Raw genomic sequence first — 24,117 nt, forward strand, 5'->3', positions numbered from 1 at the left:
GCCTAGGTGCCTGTCAGCAGAGGATTAGATCAAAAAACAATGGTATATCTACACAATGGAATACTATGCTGCCATAAAAAAGAAGGAATTCTCATCATTTACAGCAACCTGGATAGAATTAGAGAATATCATGCTGAGTGAAATAAGCCAGTCAATGAAAGAGAAATACCACATGACCTCACTCATTTATGGATATTAAAAAACATTATAAACTGATGATCCAAAAGACAGATAAAAAAGACAGTAAAGCAACAAGCAGACTGTCAAATTACAGCCGGGAGGGTAGGGATATCTGGGGGAGATAAGAGATCAACCGAAGGACTTGTATACATGCAACTAAGTACAACCAATGGACACAAAACTCTGGGGAGGGAGGGTATGTATCGGAGGGGGAGGCAATGTTAAAATATGTACACAGATAATTTAATAAAAATATTAAAAAATAAAAAATAAAAAAATAAAAAATTTTAGTGAAAAAAAAAAAGGGAAATAAATACTTCTGTTTAAAAAAACAAAACAAAACAGCCTGGCTGGTGGTGTTAAGTGGTTGAGCATCAACCTATGAACCAAGAGGTCATGATTTGATTTACAGTCAGGGTACATGCCCAGATTTTAGGTTTGAAGGCTTGATCCCTAGTAGGGGATGTGCAGCAGGCAGCTGATTAACGTTTCTCTCTCATCAATGATGTTTCTATTCCTCTCTGCCTCTCCCTTTCCTCTCTGAAATCAATAAATACTATATTAAAAAATAAAAGCAAAAAACAGTAACAAAATCAAATGCTGGTGAAGATATGGAGAAACTTAACTATTCATACATTGCTATTGTGAAAGTAAAATTCTACAGCCTCTCTGAAAAAGTACAGCTATGTCTTATAAAATTAAAAATGTATTTACCATGTAACCCAGCAGATGTCCTCTTGGGCATTAATCCCAGAAAAATGAAAATTTATGACCACACAAAAGCCTAAATAAGAATGTTTATATCAGCTTCATTGCTAATAGCTAAAAACTGGAAACAATCCAAATTTCCCTCAACAGATGACGACGAAATAAACAGTGATAGACCTGCCTGACATGGAATATTACTCAGCCATAAAGAACAACAAACTATTGATATATGCAACAACATAAGACAGATTTCAATAGGATTATGCTAAGTGAAAAAAGCCAATCTTAAAAGTTTCCATCCTGTATAATTTCATTTATGTAACTTTTTTTAAAGTATATTTTTATTGACTTCAGAGAGGAAGGGAGAGGGAGAGAGAGAAACATCAATGATGAGAGAGAATCATTAATCGACTGCTTCCTGCATGCCCCCAACTGGGGAGGGATCGAACCCACAACCTGGGTATGTGTCCTTGACCAGAATTGAACCCAGGACTCTTCAGTCCACAGGCCGATGCTCTATGCACTGAGCCAAACCGTCTAAGGCTGTAACATCCTTGAAGTGACAAAATTGTACAGATAGATTGTTATTGAAGTTGAATGCTATGTTCATTTTTCTCTATGAAACTTCTGTAAATACAAAAATGGAACTATTAATCTGGCTTTCCAAAATCTTTCAAGCAAAAAAATTACCACAGTCAATTTAAGATTTAATCTAAAATGAAAAGGAAGGAATTTAAATAATCTTAGGGCAATTTAACTACCGACATACAAACCATGAGAACGAGGTATATACTAGTAAAACATGAAGCATTTCAAATTAAGTGCTCTTTTCCACCTGCATGTAAAAAAGCCGCAGTGGCAACATCACAAGAAACTGATTTAAAATTGAATGTCATGCGGGAACACTAAACACACCCAAACAAACCCACATACCACATAATTCAACATATCCGGGCAGCAGTGGTTAAGGGATGGAACAGCATGGATACTGCAAGGATTTGGCAGACTGACTGATGTAGAGAGATTCACATTTCCTTTGCCTTTAGCTATGCCTGTTATATTACTTACCAAAATAGTTTTTGGTTTTAGGTTTGTTTGGAGTTTGGGGGAGGAGTGGGGCAATCACACTGTACAAAATATCAATTTAAAAGAGTCTCAGCCCAGGAAAATTAAGTTTAAAAAAACAACACAACATAACTGAATTCAACAGTTGTATGTTGCTTAAAACATTGAAGTGATAAGGCCATTTTTAAATATGTGTAATCTTTTCACAAGTTCAGAAGAACCACAAATTATGTGCTACAAACCACCAGCTATTCAAAAGAAAATTGTAGCTTATAAAATATTGGCTGACTGCCAGTACAAATGAATTTTTTTCCTTTTAAACAAGCTTTGTAAGCCACAATCCTCTTTCAAAGGACTACAACCATATTATTCAATCAAAGAACAATGTATTAGTAAAGGTAAGTCAATTCTTGATCTAAAACAAGCTGTAAGAGCCCACAAACTGTTCCTCACCAATATAGTAAAATCTCACCTGGGGAAAAAAAGATATGAAAATTTTTTATTCATTAGTATATCACCATAATTTCATAAAGACATTAAGTATATTAAATGCCTTAATAACAAAAAAATAAGTTTTAGAATCCAAATACCAATAAATACATCTAACAGGGAAGAATATGCCGAAGCCGGTTTGGCTCAGTGGTAGAGCGTCGGTCTGAAAGGTCCCAGGTTCGATTCCAGTCAAGGGCATGTACACTCGGCAGGGGGTGTGCAAAAGGCAGCTGGTCAATGTTTCTCTCTCATCGACGTTTCTAGCTCTCTATCTTTCTCCCTTCCTCTCTGTAAAAAATCAATAAAATATATTAAAAATAAAAATAAAAGGGAAGAATAACTACCACCCAATTACCCTCCAACACCAACACAATTGGCTATCTGAAAAATTGCAAGATCCTCACTACAATCAAAAAAATATTTTCTTTAATTTATGGCCCAAATGGAAAGGTAAAAGAAGACACTCTGAAGACAGCAAGGGTTCAAATCCCAGCTACAACTTCTTAGCTATTAAGTAGTTTGAGTAACTAACCATGTAAGGACTCACTTTTCTCATTTCACCTATTTAAAACTATTCTTCCTGCCATTGTATATCACATTTGTTACAGAGAACACTGCATTAGTTATCTTTTCACAAAATTTATGTTTTAGCCCTAACAAATTTGGCTCAGTGGATAGAGGGTTGGCCTGCAGATTAAAGGGTTCCAGGTTGATTCCAGTCAAGGACATATAAAACCTCAGTTACAGGCTCCTCCCCATCCTGGGCCCTGGTGGGACACGTGCAGAAGGCAACTAGTCGATATATTTCTCTCACATCAATATTTCTGTCTTTCCCTCTCCAAAAATCAATGGAAAAATATACTCGGTGAAGATTAAAAACAAACAAAAATCACGTTTTTCTTCTACAGCCAGTCTACAAAATACTGAAGAGAAAGAATCTTTTTTTTTCATAATGCATATCTGTAGTAGTACCTTAATACAATGACTCATATATAAAAAGCACACAGATATTCAATAACCAATTCACTGCTTTTCAAATTAGACCACTCTTTATTCAAGGAATAAAATGGTTCCTAAGATTTAAGCCTTGTACAACAATTGATTCCATTAAATAATTTCCAAATTATCCATTATTAAAGCTGCAGTTTACAAACCTGGTCACAACCTGTAATTTACCCATTTGTCTAGCTCCACAGTTCTCTGGACTCCTGTAAGTCTTTCTGCAGTAGAACTACGATATTATATGCCTTCTAATTTTCATTCTCTCGTAAGTGTACTTTTCCAGAGACTACATAATGTGTGGAGTATTATGTAATGAAATGTGTCATATTTAGAAGCTCAAAATAATTCAGTGAACCAATATTTTCCAAGTATCCAAAGCATGGTGTTATTTATGATAAAAAAGATCCATTCAAAATGCAACAGATAAATGGATTTTTTAAAATAAATCTTTATTGTTCATATTATTACAAATGTTCCTCTTTTTCCCCCCCCTCCATTGCTCTCCTCCACCAGGTTCCCACCCCACCCTCTGCCTTTTCCTCACCCCCCACTGTCCTCATCCATAGGTGCACAGTTTATGTTCAGTCTCTTCCCACATACCCCTCCCCCCCTTTCCCAAAGAATCGTCAGTTCACTCCCCTTCCATAGCTCTGATTCTATTATATTCAACAGTTAATATTGTTCATCAGATTTTTTTTTTAATTTCCTTGGTTTTTAGATTCACTTGTTGATAGTTACATATTTGTTGTTCATAATTTTTATCTTTATTTACTTTCTCTTCTGAAAGAACCCCCCTCAGCAATTCATATAATTCTGGTTTGGCGGTGATGAACTCTAGCTTTTTTTATTAGTGAAGCTCTTTATCTGGCCTTCGATTCTGATAGCTTTGCTGGATAGATTATTTTTGGCTGTAGGTTCTTACTATTCATCACCTTGAATATTTCTTGCCATTCCAATCTGGCCTGCATGGTTTCTGTTGAGAAATCAGCTGACAATCGTACAGGTGCTCCTTTATAGGTAACTACCTGCTTTGCTCTTGCTGCTTTTAATATTTTCTCTTTGTCTATTGCTCTTGGAATTTTAATTATGATTTATCTTGGTGTGGTCTTATTTTGATTCCTTTTGTTTGGAGTTCTGTGCGCTTCCTGGACTTGTAAGTCTAATTCTTTCACCAGGTGGGGGAAGTTTTCTGTCACTATTTCTTTCAGTATGTTTTCCATATCTTGCTCTCTCTCATCTTCTGGGACCCCCATAATTCTGATGTTGGTTCGCTTGAAGTTGTCCCAGAGGTTTCTTACATTATTTTCAATTTTCTGGATTCTCTTCCTTCTTGCTTCTGCAGAGGAGTGTCTTCTGGCTCTTTATGTTCCAAATCTTTGACTTGATTCTTGCGGTCTTCCATTCTGTTTTTAGGACTCTGTATAATATTTTTTATTTCAGACAATGTATTCTTTGTTTCTTGTTGATCCCTTATTATTTCTAGTTGATCCCTTTTCATATCCTCATAGGTCTTGTTTATTTTATCGGCCTTTTCTAGGAGATTCTTGAACAACCTTATAAGTGTGGTTTTCAACTCTATATCCAGTCGCTTTTTGTCCTCCATTTCTTTCGTTTGTTATCTATTTCGTTGTCTTGGCATTTTCGCTGCTTCCCTGATGGGGCAGAGTTTCAGGGTGGAGCCTACAGGCTTGGCTTCCATCAGCCACGCCCTATGCGATTCCTGAGTCTCAGTAATCCCCAGGGTCCTTCAGTGCTCGCTGCAAGCACCTCTAAGAGAAAGGTGTCCTCGATTTTCACCTGTTACCAAACAGTGTAGGCTCTACCCCAATGAGCCCAGAACTGGGATTCAGTTCAGTTGGAAGTGGGGTTGGAGGTGGCGTTCAGAGCAGTCTGGAGCCCCTGTCTCCTTCCTGCCAGGGCAATCCTGCGGCACAGGCAACCGTCCCTTCTCTGCGCACAATGTGCGCGCCTCTGGGACCTCCTTTCGCCGCTCCCCAGGGGTTCCGCCTTACAGCCCACCTCCCTCTGTTTGAGCCTGGGTCCCTGGGGTCTGGCCTAGAACTGGGGTTCAGAGGAGTCGGAACTGGGGCCCAGCACAGGCCGGAGACTTTGTCTCCTTCCCGCCAGGGCAATCTGGCAGCAGAGTCAACAGTCCGTCCTCTGCGCACAATGTGCGCCCCTCCGGGACTGCCTCTCCGCGGGCCACGTGTCTCCGTACCTTGGGCTTTTACAACTCCTCTGCTCTTCCTTCTGGTTTTTTCCTTGCTTCTCGTTGTAGAATTTCCAGTCAGTCGACTTTCCTGTAATTCTGGGTAATGTCCATTTTATATTTCAGTTGTATTTTACTGAAATTGTTGTGTGCAGCTGCGGCTAGGTGTTTACCTGTGCAGCCATCTTGGATTCTCCCTCGATCAATGGATTTTCATGTGACAGAATAAAAAAGTTTACTACTCTGTTTTCAGATTCCATTAAGAAACTAAGATTTGTCAAGTTTTGGTACAGTATCAAAAGAAAATACCCAATTATATGAAAAATCTATTAAGATTCTCCATGTTTCCAACTTCAAATCTGTGTGAAGTCAAATTTTCTTCATTATACACTTCAACCAGAACATATCACAACAGATTAAATGTACAAGTAGCTATCAGAAACCCAGCTATCTTTTATTAAGTTACACACTAATGAGATCTGCAAAAATGTAAAACAATGCTCTTCTAAAATTTTTTGTTTTGGAAAATACCTATTTTTCATTAAAAATCATTTTGGGAAAGTGAGGAAATTGATAGATGTTGGTCAAAGGGTACAAAGTTGAAGTTATGTAGGATATATCTAGAGATCTATTGTAAAGCAAGATGATTAATAACACTGTACTTGATACTAGAAATTTGTTAAGGGTAGATTTCATGTGCTCTTGCCACACACACACACAAAGATATTATATGACAGATGGATATGTTTATTAGCTCAGCTGTAGTAATCATTTCACTAGGTATATCTAAACATCACGTTGTACACCTAAATATATACAATTTTTTAAAACGTCACCAAACACTCCTAACTGGTTTGGCTCAATGGACAGAGAGTCAGCCTGCAGACTGAGGGTCCCAGGTTTGATTCCGATCAAGGGCATGTACCTTCCTTGGGAGCACATTCCCAGTAGGAGGGGAGGGGGAGTGCAGGAGGCAGCTGATCAATGTTTCGCTCTCATCAATGTGTCTAACTTTCTATCCGTCTCCCTTCCTCTCTGTAAAAAATCAATAAAAATATATATTTTTAAAAAGTCACCGAACAACATTTGTAATAAGGGAGGGAAGGAGGAAGAGAGGAAGAGAATATTTTAATTACATAAAAATAGTTCTGGAAGAATACATGCTAATTCTTGACTGCAAGAACCAGTGTGCATATATGAAAAAAATGAAATAATTTCATTTTTTACTTTGATTCTATTATTTTAACTTATAGGTATTACTTTTATAATTTGAAACAAAAATTTAAAGAGCTAACATCTTATATATTTATGTATACAATCTGTGTTAATATACAATAGTTATATAATTTCTAATATAAATATCAACATATATAACTCACATAAATAAGAGATCTTTGGGGTCTTCAATAATTTTTAAGAGTGTAAAGGAGTTCTGAGTTTAAAAGTTTGAGAACTGCTGGTCTAATAAAATAAATGTTGATTTTGGTGTTCCATATATGATACTAGGTCCATTTCACTTAAAGAATACAGAAATTTCCCAGGAAAAAAACATTTTTCACTGTACAACTTGGAGCAGTATTCACTAAGCTCTTGGTGAATATTTTGCACTCATTTTTGCAGTAAGTAGTCCTCCTCTAATAAACAACTACTTAAGATTTTTAATGGAAGGATTTGGCAAAAATACCAGCCTTCTCTTTGATCCTCATTTCATAAAGAATAATCACTTAGCCATATGACCTACGGTAAGTAATCAAGAAAAACAGTACAATATAACAGGCAGCACTCACTGAGCCCATAGTATGTATCAGGCACTACATTATCTCATAATCCTCACAAACCTGCGAAGTATAACAGCAAGAAAGAGACTCAGATGTACTTGCTAAAGATCAGTTAATAAATGGTCGTATCAGAAATCAAAACCAGGACTGTATGACTCCAAAGTCCAGTGCTTTCTACACTCCACCAGGTTACCTTCACAACACTAGACTGGAAATCAGACCTGTCACTTACCAGACCTGTGTCCTTGAGCTAGTCACAACTTTTCTCAGCCAGTTTTCTCATCTACAAGAGGATTAGTATAGCTGATCTACAAAGAGTCCCATCCATAGCTGATATTCTTGGATTATGATTCATCACAATCTCAACCCTGCCTAATCTTTTGTACACTTTTCTGAACAGAACAAGTGAGGTAATACAAGTAATTGGGAAGTACTGAGTAAAATAAACAGACTATAGCTTTTCATGCTTTAAAATCAATAATCATCATAAAGTATACTATAAAAATAAGCAGGCATTGTGTACTTCCCTGATCCCAGACAACCAGAGCTTTCTTCTTTGATATAAGCTTGGGCATTCAGCAGGCAGACATCTCTGAAGGTGATAAGAATCTATTAGCATGCAACAGAAATACCTACCTGAAGGACTGCTATGGGGAACAAATGCCTCATCATTAGACTGTATAGGAAGCACCACCTATTCTTTGAGGTAAATTATACAACAATCAATGGAGATATTTGCCAAGCATTTCTGAGAAAAGGAGAACAAGCTGCAGCAAGTCATGAAAACTGATACATGGCGCTTCAGTGCATAAATACGCGCATGCACACGCACGCACACACACTTCCAAGAAAAAAATGCATTGGCTGAAGAACAGCATTCATTATTAAATGAAGTTTTCGTGTATTTGCATTACATTGATATTTGTCTAGACTACCAAAATTTAGGCTTCTTCCTACAACAGCTACAATTTTAACACAAATTAGTATGCGCCAGACACAGTGCTAAACCCTTTAAAGACATCACCCTCTAATCCTACTCTGTGGAGTTGCAAGGCATTATATCCATGTTGAAAGGTGAAGGAAGGTATTACAGCTAGTAAGTGGCAGAGAAAGGATTTGAAACAAATCTGACCAACACCAAAACCTGCACTCTTCAAGATACATTTCTGCTTGTTCTAGAGAGAATGAAATCTCATCCCTACGTCAAAACAGAAAAATGTGTAATGTTTGACCCAAGTTACAAGGGCACTTTTAAAAGCTTGAAATCTATTTATGGAAGTACCTACTGTTTAGATACTAGCGAAAGTCACAAGATCACTATGAAAAAATCTTCTCTTTGGATAACTATCAATACACTTAAACTTAGAACATATGAGATGGCTGCTATTGCTATTGCCTATAGTCTCTAGCTCATAAAACCTAAAAAGATCTCTTCTGTCCAAAGTAGCAGGAAGATGTCTTTTACCTAGTATCATCTTTTCTTTTTTTAAATATGCTTTATTGTTTTTTTACAAAGAAGGGAAAGAGATACATAGAAACTTCAATGAGAAACATCAATCATCTGCCTCCTGCACACCCCCTACTGAGGATGTGCCCGCAACCAAGGTACATACATGCCCTTGACCAGAATCGAACCTGGGATCCTTTAGGCTGCAGGCCAACACTCTATCCACTGAGCCAAACCAATTAGGGCCCAGCTTACTGAAGCAAATTACTCTAGTTCCTATCACTGAGAGGAGAAAGTGTTGTCATTCAAAGCACAGGAAAAAAAGTGACAGGTTTAGGAGGGTGACTTCTAGCTACTTTCAAATAAATAACTGAAAACTGGCCTAGTAAAAGTTCTTTCAAACTTAAAAAAAAAAAAAAAAAAAAAGCCCTGGCCGGTTTGGCTCAGTGGATAGAATATTGGCCTGCATGCTGAAGGGTCTCGGGTTAGATCCCCAGTTGGGGACTTGCAAGAGGCAGCTGATGAGTGATTCTCTCTCATCATGGATGTTTATATTGATATCTCTCTCTTTCTTCCTTCCTCTCTGAAATCAATAAAAATATATTTAAAAAAAAACCTTTTAAAAAGCTAAAATTAGTTTTGTTTTTTAATAGGGGCAAGTGTAGTTACAAAAATTCTTCAAAACAGCACAATTTGAAGGTAATTTGTAGATATCGTCCCAATAGAACTTTTCTTATTTTTCATCGAAAGTGAACCACCACTTTTTTTAAAGTATCTCACAATGGGAATTCAACCAAGTTCCGGTAATGTTAAGACTAGTCATTAACTACTCAAGCAAATCAAAGTATGATTTTAAAATCAAATGAGCGCTAGCTGGTTTGGCTCAGTGGATAGAGCTTTAGCCTGCAAACTGAAGGGTCCTGAGTTCAATTCCGGTCAAGGGCAGAAGCCTGGGTTGCGGGGTCAATATCCAGTGCAGAGGCAGCCAATCAATGATTCTTTTTCATCGCTGATGTTTCTATCTCTCCCTCTCCCTTGCTCTCTGAAATCAGTAAAAATGTATTTAAAAAATTAAAATTAAAATAATTCACTAAAAATAAATGGAAAGGAAAAACAGAATTTTAAAAAACAAATCTCAGAAACTACATTGCAATTTCTTCTTTGTTTGTAATTACGTCCATTAGAGAGTTCCAAAGGTTCCAAGGGTTTACCTATTTTTCTTTTCCCCTATGGAATATGGATCATAACTGGTCAGGAGAGAGTGGCTACTACTGCAGGTACTATCAGGACCAACAAACAACTCCCGTTCCCTTATATACTGTCCTGCTAAAACAGTGCCTATGTTGCCTATGCTAAGTCCCCAGATTGAGCAAACAGAACACCCAACTTTTGAAATCAGACAGACATGGATTCAAACCCAGGTGCACAATTTATCAGTTAAGTGATTCTGGACTTACTGAACAAGCCTTAGTTTTCTTATCTGATATATAGCAACCATTCAGAAAAGCTAGTGTGAAGATTAGAGATAATTTGCATAATGCAAACTTGTAATTAGTTTTGTTAATCATTATGTGCCTGACTTTTTTTTGTAATGTTGCCATTATTTATAAGGTAACATACCTACTACTAAATAAAGAGGATCCTATTTCTCATTGGCAAATCAGAGGTAGGTGGCAAAGCACTAGGATTGACCTATATAATACAAACCTGTTATCGTTGCGCTTGTCAGAGTAAAGATTTTTATTTTAATTGCTTAATAACTTTTCAAATTGCTTAATGGATCAGGCAGGGGCTTTACTTTGGAATGAAGGTGATGTTTTGGAAATAGGAAAGGTCATGGTTGGTCAATATTGTGATTGCACCAAAAATGCCCCTAAGTTGTTCAGTTTAAAATGGTTAATTTTAAAAAAATGTATTTTAAGGAAGAGGGAAAAAATAACCTAATTGTTCCTATTAAACATCATAAATGACAGCAATGTGACCAGTTAAACTGAGTGTATTCAAGGTTTTCTGGTCCACATTTCTAAAAAAGCAGCTTGACATGATGAAGGAGCCCAAACTCGGAGGTCAAGAAATCCATTCCTCGTCCCAACTCTGCAACCAGTCAGGATGTGAGTTTGGGCAAATTTCTTAAGTACTCTGGAAATATCTTAAGTTCTACAGCTGTCAAAGACCAAAGCAGGGCTAAAACAATCTTACATCTTTCTCACAAGTTTAAGATGTTATACTTTATATCCTTGGCAAACCAATTTATGTAGACATAAAATTGCATAATTTCTAAAAAATTAACTACAATATATGCTAAATTTGACAAACTAAAAGCCACCACACCTTCAGTGAGCTGAAAATATGTTATCCTAAACTGAAAATTTTTCTCTTTTCAGGATAACTGGCTTCTACTACCTCCTATTTACTGGAAAACAAAAACAGACACTATAATGTCAGAGCCAAAATTATTCACCAACATTATGAGCTAAGCACAAAGGAAAAGAATTAATGTGGTAAGTTCAAGGTCAGCATTCATTCTAAACCAAGCTGGGGAACTATAAGTTTTTAAGTAATAAACTCAATGTCTTTTTACTCAACTATTCAAAATGCATTAATAAAAATATATATGCATTATAAGATAGCTTATAATGAAAATTGTATACATTAATCAACATTATTTTGCAAATAATTATTTTGTCTAAGTAATATTCAAGTAAAAAATTTCTCTTCCTACAAGGCTCTAGAAAGGATATAAATCTAAATGAACCTTAATCTGTTCTTGAATTTGTCTGAACACTAGGTGTACGGGGTAATAATGCGGATTTTGTAATCAAAGAAAGCACGATTTCAAGAGAAAGTGCTTTATTCAAAGTAATGTCCATCAATAGCTACACACTTCCCTCATCTTTCAGATAATTTGTGGATACCGTTCCAATAGAACTTTTCTTGTTTTGAGGCAAACCATTCAGAGACCCAATTTTCCACTTCTTCATATATTTTGAAGTGCTGCTCAGAAAATGTATGTGCCATCTTCATCCAATAATGCTTGTAACTGTAGGTCTTCAAACTTTTTCGGTTGACCTGGACATTCTTTGCATTTCACATCGAACTCATCACTTTTAAAGCGTTCAAACCAGCGTTCACAAGTTATCTTGAGATGAAACATGTTCACCATAAGGCTTTCCAAAGTATTCAGCAGCACTTTTGTTCAAAATAAAGTAATGAATTAATACTTCCCGCAAATGCTCTTTTTTTGGCACGAAATTTGACATTTTTAAGTGTAAAAATACCTATAATGTTAACACCTTCAGATAATTTGACATATGAATTTTGAAACTTGTCAATACAACAAAATAGCAAACATATCAAATCGCATATATACCAACAAATGTGTAACTCCATCTATTGAAAAAAATCCACATTATTAACCGGTACACCTAGTAGAGCTAAATCTTCTGATATCTTCTGGCATTTTATTAAGTGCAGGTTGTTAAGAAAATGTTTTGGCAACAAACACTTTAACTACCATTAATTAGGGATAGGTTTATCTTCCTCCAACATGCCCCTAAATCCTAAGGGGAGAAAGAGGTGTATAGCATGATTAAAGTGATCTCAACAGTGATCAAGGTGACTAGATGGAAAATCTCATCTGCTGGTTTCAAAGGAATACTAGACAGACACTGCTTAGATATCCATAGCAAATGGAAAGCTCAAAGGATAACATTTCAGTTGTATGGAGCTGCTGAGAATACATGAAGTGCTTTACAACCTAGAGCAACTTATGTGACAAACTTAGTGAAACAAGTAGAGCCAATTAACAAACCAAAAAAGTTTGGATGCCTTATCAGAAGTTTCCCAAATCAACTGTCTAGATTCAGACCTCAGTAGCAGATTCAGCAATTAAGTCTCCCCTCTCTTTCTGGCAGTTAGCTGTATCAAAATGAAGGCATAAAGCCACAGGTGAACAACCTTTTTAAAAAGATTCCCGATTTTCTTTTTATCAGGACAATCATCATCTGGATGTCACCACACTTGCAAATTCAGTATCAAAACTAAACTTGCCTCCCAAAACCACTTCTTGGGTTCCCTAGGTGACTGACTTACTAGGCTTGAATGCTTGTAGATTTGTTGCTCAGCCCTCACATGTTACCAAGTTTCATTAGCATCCTTTTTATACCCATTTCCAACTACCTGTATCGCTCTTTTCTCAAACTATTCAACAGCATCTTAATCATTGTATTCATTTTCAATTAAGTTGTTAAATTCATAAAGACAGCCCTAATAATGTCCCTCAACATGTGCTTTCATTTTTAATCTTTACCTGAGGTTATATTTTTATAGATTATTTTTAAGAAAAATTAAGGGAAAGAGGAAGGAGAGAAGGGGAGGGGAGAGGGGAGAGAGGGAAGGGAGGAAGGAGGGGGAAGGGGAGAGGGAGAGAAACATTGATCAGTTGCTTCCTGTATGCACCCAACTGGAGATCACACCTGAAATCTAGGCATGTGCTCTGACTGGGAATTAAAACCTGCAATATTTTGGTGGCCAACATTTCAACCAACTGAGCAACCCAGACAGGAACTTCCACTCTTGCCCAAAAACCTTTCACTGAAGTCTCACTGTTGACAGGCAAAAGTCTGATTTCCTCATTCAAAGCCTCTGTCAGTAGTTCCAGCATTCCTCACCAACAGCATCTTACACTTTACCAAGCCCTTTCATATTCCTTTTCTTTAAGTGAACCACTTGTTCTTCCTAAAGAAATCTTGAGCCCTGACCAGTTTTGCTCAGTGGATAGAGCGCTGGCCTGTAGACTGAAGGATCCCGGTTTCGATTCTAGTCAAGGGCACGTGCCTCAGTTGCAGGCTCAATCCCAGGAATCCCAGGCCCTGGCTGGGGTACATGTGTTTGGGGGGGGGGGGGGGGCGCGCACACGGAGGGAACCAATCAATGTTTCCATATATCTCTCCCTTTCCCTTTCACTAAAAAATATGGAAAAATATCCTTGGGTGAGGATTAACAAAAAATAAAAATTTTAAAAATATTTAGGTATTTTTTTTAAAGCAACCTTGAGCATTCTTATTTTGCTAATTCCCTTCCCCATTTTCTCATCATCTAATCCTACTTGTTCTCCCTGGCTCAGCACAGTTATCATGAACTACATCCTCTTTGAAGTCTCTTTAGTCTACTTAGCTGGAAATATTTTCTTGCCTGGACCACTTTATCATTCATATATACACCTCCCCTGACAAGATTGAAAGCTCTTAAAGATGAGGGTCTATGTATATTTTATCTGTAACCCTCAATGCAACACAGATTATGCATAGTAAAATAAGGTTTCAAAATCATAATGAAAATTGAACAAGATCTTAAGGATACTTCGTGAAGAAGAATAACAGGAATATTATCATAGACTTCAAGAAACATAGTATTCTCTAGCAAAACCCTACAGCTAAAGCGTCCTTTACAAAGTAATAGACTGCAATTAATAAAAGAACTATTCAGCAAATACTTAGTGCCAGCCACTATTTTAGGTGCCTAGAATCTACAGAATACAAAGCCATCATTAATTCTTTCCTTAATGAAGCTTATACTCTAGTGAAGGTGTAAAAGGCAATAAACATTAAGTAGCAAAATATATTATAAGCTAAACTAGAGACCTGGTGCACAGACTTGTGCACCGTGGAGTCCCTCAGCCTGGCCTGCACCCTCTCGCAATCTGGGACTCCTCAGGGGATGTCAGACTGTCAGTTTCAGCTTGATCCCTGAAGGCTAAGGCAAGGGACTCCATTGGTGTACAAATCTGTGCATCCAGCTTCAATGTATGCATATAAGATCTTTGGTTAATCTCTTCCTGCCATCCCCCCTCTTCCTCCCTCTGAGATTCATCAGTGTGTTCCATGTTTCCATACCTTTGCATTGAGCATCTGCCCCCGGTGGTCAGGGTGTGTCATAGCTACCAGTTGAATGATCAAATGGTTGCTTAGGCTTTTAGATAGATGATAGATAGATAGATAGATAGATAGATAGATAGATAGATAGCTGGTTTAAGTGGTATGGAGAAAAAGAGAATAGAAAAGAAAACCTAAACCAGCAGGAGGAGCTGCCATTTTAATAAGGTGGTAAGGGAAAGCCTCACTGGAAAGGAGAGATATGTGCAAAGATCTGAAAAAAAATGGTGCAACATAGATCTGAGAAATAAAATCCTTAGGCAGGGCAAACCACAAATGCAAAACACCTGAGACAGGAATATTCCTGACATGTTAAAGAAACAGCAAGAAGACCACTGTGGCCAGAATGGAGTAAACAAGAAGAAGAAATCAGGTCAGAGAGAAAAAAAGAAGAGATTGGAACACAGAAAGCCTTTGACAGGACTTGGCCTTTTATTCTAAGCAAGATGAGGTATCACCAGAGAGTTCTGGCTAGGAGACAAAATCCGACTTACTGTTTTAAAAGGATAATTCCTTCTACAGTATTGAGAATGACTATAATGGGGCAAGAGCAAAAGAAGGCTACTGCAATAGTAATTCAGAAGAGCTGAGACTTAAATCTGTAAAGGTGATGAAAAGTGGTCAGAATCTGGATATATTTTGAAGATAAAACTAGCAAGGTTTCCTGATGGGTCAGATGTCGTGTAAGAGAGTCAAGGATGATTCGAACTTTTGGAGGAGCAACTGCAAAGATGGAGGAAGATCCAATTTACTAAGATGTGGAAGACTGCAAGAGGGGCAGAAAGAAGATGGGGCAGGGTAAAGATTAGGAGTTTGTTCCAGAAGTTCAGTTTGAGAGGCCAATAAAAATACATAATCTGAAGTGTCAAAGTAGGTAGTTGGATATACAAGCCTGGAATTTGAGATAAAAATTTGGGAATCAGCATCACATATATGGTATTAAAAGCTATGAGATTAGATGAAATCACCAAGGGAACGAGAATGAAAAGCAGAGATCCCATGGGACGGTCCAGCATTACGAGTAGGAGTAATGAGGAAGAACCAACAAAGACTGAGAAGCGAAGAAGGTAGGAGGAAAAGTAGCAGAGTGGTGTGTCTAGAAACCAGAGGAGAAAGTATTTCAAGGAAGCATCCACTGCAATAAATGCTGTTAATAGGTCAAGTAAGAATTATTAATCTTTGTGGTTTTGTCAAGAGCAGTCTTAGTAAAGAGGCTTTAAAGTCTCATAAGAGCAGGTTCAGAAAAGAACTGTAAATAAATAGAAATAACTTTTTCAAGAAGTTGGAAAATTGGGTTGTAGATGGAAGGCACAATGTGGTCAAGAGAAAGTTGTTAAAAATAAAAAAAGAGGTAGCCTTGGCCGGTGTGGCTCAACTGGTTGGGCATCATCCCGTGCACTGAAAGGGTGCTGGTTTAATTCCAGTCAGAGCACATACTCAGGTTGCGGACTAAATCCCTGGTGAGGGGCGTGCAGGAGGCAACAAATTGATGTTTTGCTCTCACTTCAAACATTCACTCTCTCCCTCTCCCATCTTCTCTCTCTGAAAAACCAATAAAATATTTTTTTTAAAAAAATAGATGTATGCTGACTGAAATGAGCAGGTAGACATGAGAATAATGAATGATGTTGCAGGAGAGAGGGGGAGAATGGATGTGATTTTTAACCGAATTTCAAAGAGTTAAATAGCCCAATGAAGAGAAATTTCACTAGATTAATGGGCAATAATTCTAGAATACTATTATTCTTTGTGATACTGAAGACCATAGGACAGCAACCCATAATTCTAATTTGCATGCAATAGAATTTACAGAGAATCTTCATGTTAGGCATTTTATGTTATTTCATTTACACTCAAAATAACTTCAAGAGGTATTATCTTTAAGTTACAGATAAGAAACCAGAAGCTCTAAGAGAGCTAGTAATTTGATTACCACACAAAGCTAGTGAGTGGTAGAGCTATGTTTCAAATACTGGTCCTTCGGAGGATTAGATAAGAAATTGTTCATTTAAGGGTTAGGTTAAAAATAGTTTTGTGGTTATTTTTTTAAGGTTGAAGTATTTATGGATGAAAGTATATGATGTCCAAGATTTATTGTAAATACTCCAGCAAAAGCAACAAAAAATGTGAGAAAGAGCAGGAAAATGCTAGTAACTGTTGCAGTAAGATGATGGGTATGTGGAAGTTCACTGTACTATTTCTCTTTTAAGTTCATTTGAAAATGCCAAAAAATAAAAATAAAACAAAAAAAAACACCCAGCTGCTTACAAATCAAATTACTTCAAAGCCTACCCTTAATTTCTGCTCAACCCTCCTTTCAAAAAAAATGTTATGTGCTTCATTCCTTACAATTTTTTTTCTTCTTTAATCCCCACTGTAACTCTATTAGGGATATTATTCCAATTTTATACATAAGAAGAGATATACAACTAATAAATAGCAGGATTGGATCTCCAAGCCAAGTCTCCTATAAAAACATTCTTCTACCACCCAATACAGAGATCAAGGTTGTACACAGGGTCATCTCTGGGCATACCTATAAGGAGACTCTTTCCTTAGATTTTTTTGCTAATGCATAACACTAGGAAAGGACAAGCTTTATTTCAGTCGATCTCTTCTTATTGTACTCAAGGGCTTGACTAAAGAGATAGGTTTCAAATTTGCCCAGACATCAACCTTCCTTACCAAATTGGAGGACTAACAGGAACTTACTATACAACTCATGAAAGCCTACCTACCTCTAGAGTCAACTCTTTGTGCCTCCATTTCTCCAAATGTAAATACTCTGTTATTCACCTATATTACACAGCTATCAAAGTGATCAAAGTCCAGGTATATGAACCCTGAGCTATAGAAATAAAGGACACTACTAAACAATAGCAGTGACCAATTTCAAAAGCCAATTTTATACAGTTCCACACTTACCACAGAGCTGATGTATCACAAAGCATCATAGTCAATACTTACCTTTAAGATAACAGATCCTTTAAATTTTTATTGATTGGCTCATTTTAGAGAGAAGGGAGGAAGAGGAGGGGAAAAAACACATTGATTTGTTGTCCTACTTATTTATACATTCACTGGTTGATTCTTTTATGTGCCCTAACAGCGGACTGAACCCGCAACATTGGTGCATCCAGAGGAAGATGCTCCAACCAATTGAGCTACCCGGCCAGGGCTAAGATACCATTTTTATTTTTTTGGTTAATCCTCACCCGAGGATATTTTTCCATTGATTTTTAGATAAAGTGGAAGGGGAGGGAGAAACAGAGAGAAACATCAACATAAGAATGACACATCGATTGGTTGCTTCCTGCAACCAAGGTACATGCCCTTGACTGGAATCGAACCCAAGACCCTTCAGTCTGAGGGCCAATACTCCATCTACTGAGCCAAACCGGCTAGGGCAGTGGTTGGCAAACTTATTAGTCAACAGAGCCAAATATCAACAGCACAATGATTGAAATTTCTTTTGAGAGCCAGATTTTTTTAACTTAAACTTCTAACGAACTTCTTCAAAATAGATTTGCCCATGCGTGGTATTTTGTGGAAGAGCCACACTCAAGGGGCCAAAGAACTGCATGTGGCTCGCGAGCCGCAGTTTGCCGACCACTGGGCTAGGGCAATACCATATTTTTTAAAGCCTCACCACTAATATGTTTGAAATATGTTCTTCCATGCTAACCTTGACATTAAAAGCTTATTTACAGCTTACTTCAAAAACAACTAAAAATATGCATACTCAGAGCTCTAGATGTTTAGTCTCTCCAGCTGCTAACAACCTATACTGTCAACAGCTTTGTAAGTCAAAACTGCAAGATCTTTCCCCACTGAAGTCGCCAGCTTTTGTAACTAAAACTGAGTTGTCCCAAGTCACCTAAGTTAAGAGCTACTCAATATCTAATACTTCAATAGGTTAAAATGCAGGTTGCCTAAACTGTACAAAAACCTATGACTAGATGGAATGTTTGCGTTTCAGATTTACTTGGTATTAGAAACATAAGAATAAATTTTAAAAAACAAATCACTCCTTTATCAGGTTCCTTACCTGCTGTCTTCAAATGTGCTGATTTTCATTTGCACTGACTGCATATAGGTAACCAAAGTTACAGTCTGCATTTTCACATTAAGGGCTAATCTATCTACAGAACAACCTATTCTTTGCTCAAAAAAAATATTTTTGAGCCCTACTAAGAAATCTCAGATCTGGCAAAAAACACACCTTTGAGCCTAAAGTCAATGCATGTTTGCTGAATTAGACTCGCAAAATATGTTTAAAAGCATAATTTTAAAAACTACTTGTTTATGTCAATAGTATTAATATGGTTAAATTCAATTCATAAACAAAATGTTGATCTGCTCAATAGGATATTGTGAAAAGCCCCAGCACCTGGAAAACTGCAAAGACAGGAAATTCTGTAGGTGCAATAAGAAACTACATCTTATCCATGACCCAGAAACGCTTCAGAAATCATTACACAACCTGCTGCAGAACTCTCTCTTTTCAAATGGAAATGAACTATGAAGTCACAAAATGCAAGGCTGATTTTATTATTGATATAATCAACAGTACCTTTTCAAATTGTGCTAACGTTAACTAAAGAAAGCAGATGTTCTACATAGTGTTAGTTATGTCAGAAGAGAATTTGATTATGACATACATTCATCAGCAAGACATATATGTAATGTCTTTTGTATGATACACACCATATTTCTAAAAAATAACACACTTGACCTTCAAGATAAGAAATAACTAAAATTAGGTATGAAAGTGATAAATCAGGTCATCTGGTGACCTCACTATTCAACACAAGGCCTAAAAGTTAAAGATTTGCAGAGCTTTCTGGCTCAAACATTTAAATATTTAATCACCATTAATCTGGTCTCATTACTTTATTCCTTTCTATTTTGATTGACAGATAAACTTAACTTACATCTCAATAAACAGTTTTCTAAAATTAGACTAGATTATGAAGCCTCTCATAATTATCTGTCAGAAAGTTTTTCAACAGCTAACCAAATTTTTAAAACCACCCAATTTTCCAATAAACTGAATGAAGAGCAGCAAGATGGGTAATGGTTAGATCAGCTAGCACAGAAAGAGTACTATCAGGGCTGAGTATTACTAAGCTCAAGCAAATTAATGTCTAATAAAGCAACTTACTATTTACATTTTTGCAATATCTATCATGACCAGCATCTGGAGGCTCTTCACAACAAATAAACCAAACACAACATTTAAAAAGGATTTAAAAAATAAATCCCCCTGTCAATCAATGGACTTGGAAATCTCAAATGGATGGGTAATTTTTTAACAACTAAAACTTTAAAAAGGAAAGACTTAATAAATCTAAAAAAGGATGTTTATTGCCACTAGAAGGGATAGCTCTATTTTTCTGCTCAAGTTACTCAGCATTACTTAATTTTCTGCAGAAATACATAGAAAAATGTATTATGTTTACTATCCCTGATTTATGAATTGCATTCACTAAGTGATAGAAGTACTCTGTCTCTGGAAGATCGGGCTTAGGAAATTTAGGGGCTATAGCTAAACTCATAGTCTCTCACAAGCTTCTGCTTTACTCAATTATTCAGACACAGGCACTCGAGATGAGCCAGGAAAGATAAGTAGACTGTAGAGCAAAGAATGAACAAACTTCAATTCACAGACATCTCTTGATAGTCACAGAAGTTTCATCTCTATGCAAATTTCTCACTACATATTAACCTATTTAATGCCAAAATCTGAAGTACTAATTATTATTTGACCAGGCTAAAAGAAAAAAAAGGCGACTACAGAAATAACATCTATTCCCCATTTTTACATAGTTCTAATCTTCCTGAAAGACTTACACTTGTTTTCTATAAACCATCTCAGTTCTCATGGGAGGTAGATAGAGTCAGGTTTCTGGAGGAGAAACAAGCACAAAGGGATTAAGTATCTTGTCCAGCAAGCACCACTGAAAGTAAAACCAGACCCAATTATTTAACCTACAAAGTCTAAATAAACTTCCTTCCTAGGTTCATAAACTTAGCATAATATTTTAAAGTGCCTACAAACTATCCCAAACCACAGGGCTTCACAGAACAATACATATATATAACCAGGACACTAAGGCAGAATTGTGTATTCTGAAGACAGTACTGCTTGCTCCAAATCATTAAAATGAACTACTACAATGGACTTAAAAATACAAGAGGAAACAATAGCCATTTTGGAAATATTTTTCAAAGGCCACTCTACTCATCTCTATCCTACTGCTCAAATTTTCTTCCAGGGAGTGAAAGGGGTCAGACCAGAGATGCTCCTTATAATTATCTTCTTTACATATATCAATTATCAAAATACTAAGAGTTTCAATGGAAAGCATATTATACTCTAAAAGCCTTTCCCTCCAAAAATAAAATCTTAAAGTAATGCCTTCAGAGCATTATTTTGCTGCCTTCATAATACACTTCAAATTTGGATTTCAAAAATGATTAGATTCCAGTTTATTTTTCATTTATATTTACAGATTCAGATTATTTAAAATGTGTTCTGCTCAGCCCTCAAGCAAGATTGCCACTTACACTTGAATTTATTATTTGAAATTACTTATAAATGACTGTGTTAAGATACTTCCTAAATTAAAAAAAAAAAAAATTAACCCAGAAAGCTTCCCAATGTACCAATGTATGTATTTGAAATCACACTAGGTACCACATAGCACACTATTTGAAGCCCACAAAGTGATAACTGAAGTTATTTCTGCAACATGATGAAATAATTTTTTTGTGCAAATCTGACAGACTAAATGTTCAACTATCAAAGGGGAAATCATTTTCTAGAAAATCCTCTATACCGAGGCAGTCTCAAGCAGTTTCCTTAATCCTTCCAAGCCTCAAAGAATCTAACACAAGCCACAGAACACTGAATTGAGACCTACACTGAAATGTCTGTGCTCAAAACCCTAAAGGTTATTTCCTAGGTATTTGGCAAGCTAATATCCCTATGTCCACACAACCCCAGAAGTCTTTCCTCAATAAAACTAACACAATAAAACTCCCCAATTCAGATAAAAAATACCCCCAAATCCGAAAGCCTCCAACTAAATTTTACTTGAACTATTTGGGAGAAAAAGCTGACATCCCACGATCAGGTGTTTATACCCCAAAAGAGAGTTAAAAGAGTCAGAAGAGCTCTATTCCAGCCACTTCTTGGTGCTGGATGTATTATTGCCTCCGTCTGCCTGGGATTCAGATATTACATCATTCAATGTCTGAAAACTGCCCCATTACCCAGAAAGCACCGGGTATCTGAGACACTGCACCAAGGTATCCCTTCCTCCCTCTCTAATACACAGCGCTTGAATGTTACTGATGCGGGGCCTTGCTCTCAGAGTATCTTCACAAAGACATCTGCCCAGCACCTGCTGCAATCCTATTTCTATTTCTATTCACTCTCGCTGCATTCTTCATGACCCTGTACACCCCTTGGTATATTCTTCAAGACTATCTGCCCACTCATCAGGCCAGTGTGCTAGGAGGTACCCCACTACACACCTCCTGCAAACTTAGCAATGTGTACTTAGCTCTCCCCCACTCACTGGGTTCTGGAACTAAAACCAGGCTTCACCTTTTCCCTGACCCTAGAAGTATGAACTTTCAGATATGGAACAGAGCTTACTGTCTTCCATAATCCATTAACACCATTCTGTGATCCACACATACACCCCACACACTCTCACCAGTTTCTCTAAATCTGGAATCCCCTCCCTTTAGATTTTGTCCCAACTTCTCCATTCGGCCCTTCCTTATACTTCCAGTGACCTAAAAATTTTGGCCCCTTTAATCTCACGATTCAGTTTTCCAACTCTCAACACCACTGCAGCACCCTGCTCTTTTCACACAATTCTAAGAAACCTGTTTTCCTCTCTCCACCTGCACAGTCATTTCCTGCCTTACACCTGGTTCCCAACACCACCCCAAATCCAACAGACCACCTATCCCTTTCTACCTACAAGTGGACCCTCACACATCTCTACCTTGCACTTACCCCATTATAGGTATTATGCGTTCTTCTACATCCTATATTCCAAAATATCCTGTCTTCCCCCCTTCCTGCCCTCTGTTCCCTGCCTACCTGCTTTTCTCTACCAGGCAAAAAAGAAAAAGAAAAAAATCTAGCACCCAAACCTTTGCTTTCCCCCCTCCCCATGTTGTTCTCCAGACCCGTATGCCTTCCCTTCCAACCCATTCCCAGCCGCCTCCCCCAGCTGCTGTCCCTTCACATGCATGCCAGCACCCTCTCCTCCTTCCTCCCCAACTTCCCTCCACACGTCCTGCTCAGACACATCTCCTCCCCATCTGCCCCCGTGACCCACCTGCCGCTCCTAGAACTCATCCTTCACCCCAGCACCTTGGCAGTCCATCACACACTCTTACTCCACCTGTCCCCTCCAACGCCCCAGATCCCAAAGCCCGCCCCCCCCCCCTTCTGCTCCAGCCCCTTCGGGCATGCTTCTCCTGCCACCCGCCGGATGCCCTGCTCACCTCCTGCCCAGATACCTTCTCCTCCCCACCCACCCACACACACCCCGGCTCCACTGTCCCCTCCTCTCCCCGAAACTCCTCCAACTCGGGCCCGGCTCCCCTCGCCTTCCCCCTCCGCCCTCTCCCCCGAGCCCCGCTGCCAGGGGGACGCCTGCCTGGTCCCCTCGCAGGGTCCCCTCTGGGGGTTCCCCTCTGGGGGTCTCACCCACCGGCCACCTCCCTCCCTTCCCCCCTCCCTCCCTTCCTCCGGGCTCGCCTGCAGCCCTCGTGGCCAGACCCCGTCCTCGCCCCTCAGGTCCCCGGAGGCCTCCGGCCTACCTCGCACACCTCCAGCCCAACGCCCTCCATCTCCCTCCCTCCATCCCTCCTCGTGGCGGGGAGACCTCGGACCCCTCCCCCATTTCCCCACCCGCCCGGTCTCACTCCCTCCAGTTTCTCTCCACCTCGGCCCGCCGTCCGGCTCCGGATCTGCCCCCCCTCCCGTCCCTCACCCGCAGCCCAGCCGGCCGCCGCTCCCCTCTTCCCGGGATCCCCGTCCCCTCCCCTCCCACCAGCTCGCCCCTGCCCCCCTCGGGGCTCCCCTCACTCTCCCGCACCCCCTAGGCGGCCCCCACCCGCCTTCGGCCCCCGCCCCTCCCGCAATCGCCCCGACCCCCGCGGGTGCCCGAACCTGCCCGAAGGCCCTCTCCCTCCGTAGGGCCGGAACCCTCCACCTACAAGGCTCCCCCGAACCAGCACGCACCCCTCGCGGCCCCCCTGCAACCCCCACCC

At 38.7% G+C, this 24,117-nt stretch overlaps 1 protein-coding gene across 10 annotated transcripts in view; it reads right to left on the minus strand.

The window, feature by feature from the left end:
• The window catches only part of LOC118704350 (spermatid perinuclear RNA binding protein), a 144,148-nt gene that overhangs the window by 119,490 nt on the left and 541 nt on the right, over window positions 1–24,117 (minus strand). The gene's annotated exons all lie outside the window — the stretch shown is intronic.

This window comes from Pipistrellus kuhlii, unplaced genomic scaffold (assembly GCF_014108245.1).
Source record: "Pipistrellus kuhlii isolate mPipKuh1 unplaced genomic scaffold, mPipKuh1.p scaffold_m20_p_43, whole genome shotgun sequence".
Taxonomy (NCBI): Eukaryota; Metazoa; Chordata; class Mammalia; order Chiroptera; family Vespertilionidae; genus Pipistrellus; species Pipistrellus kuhlii.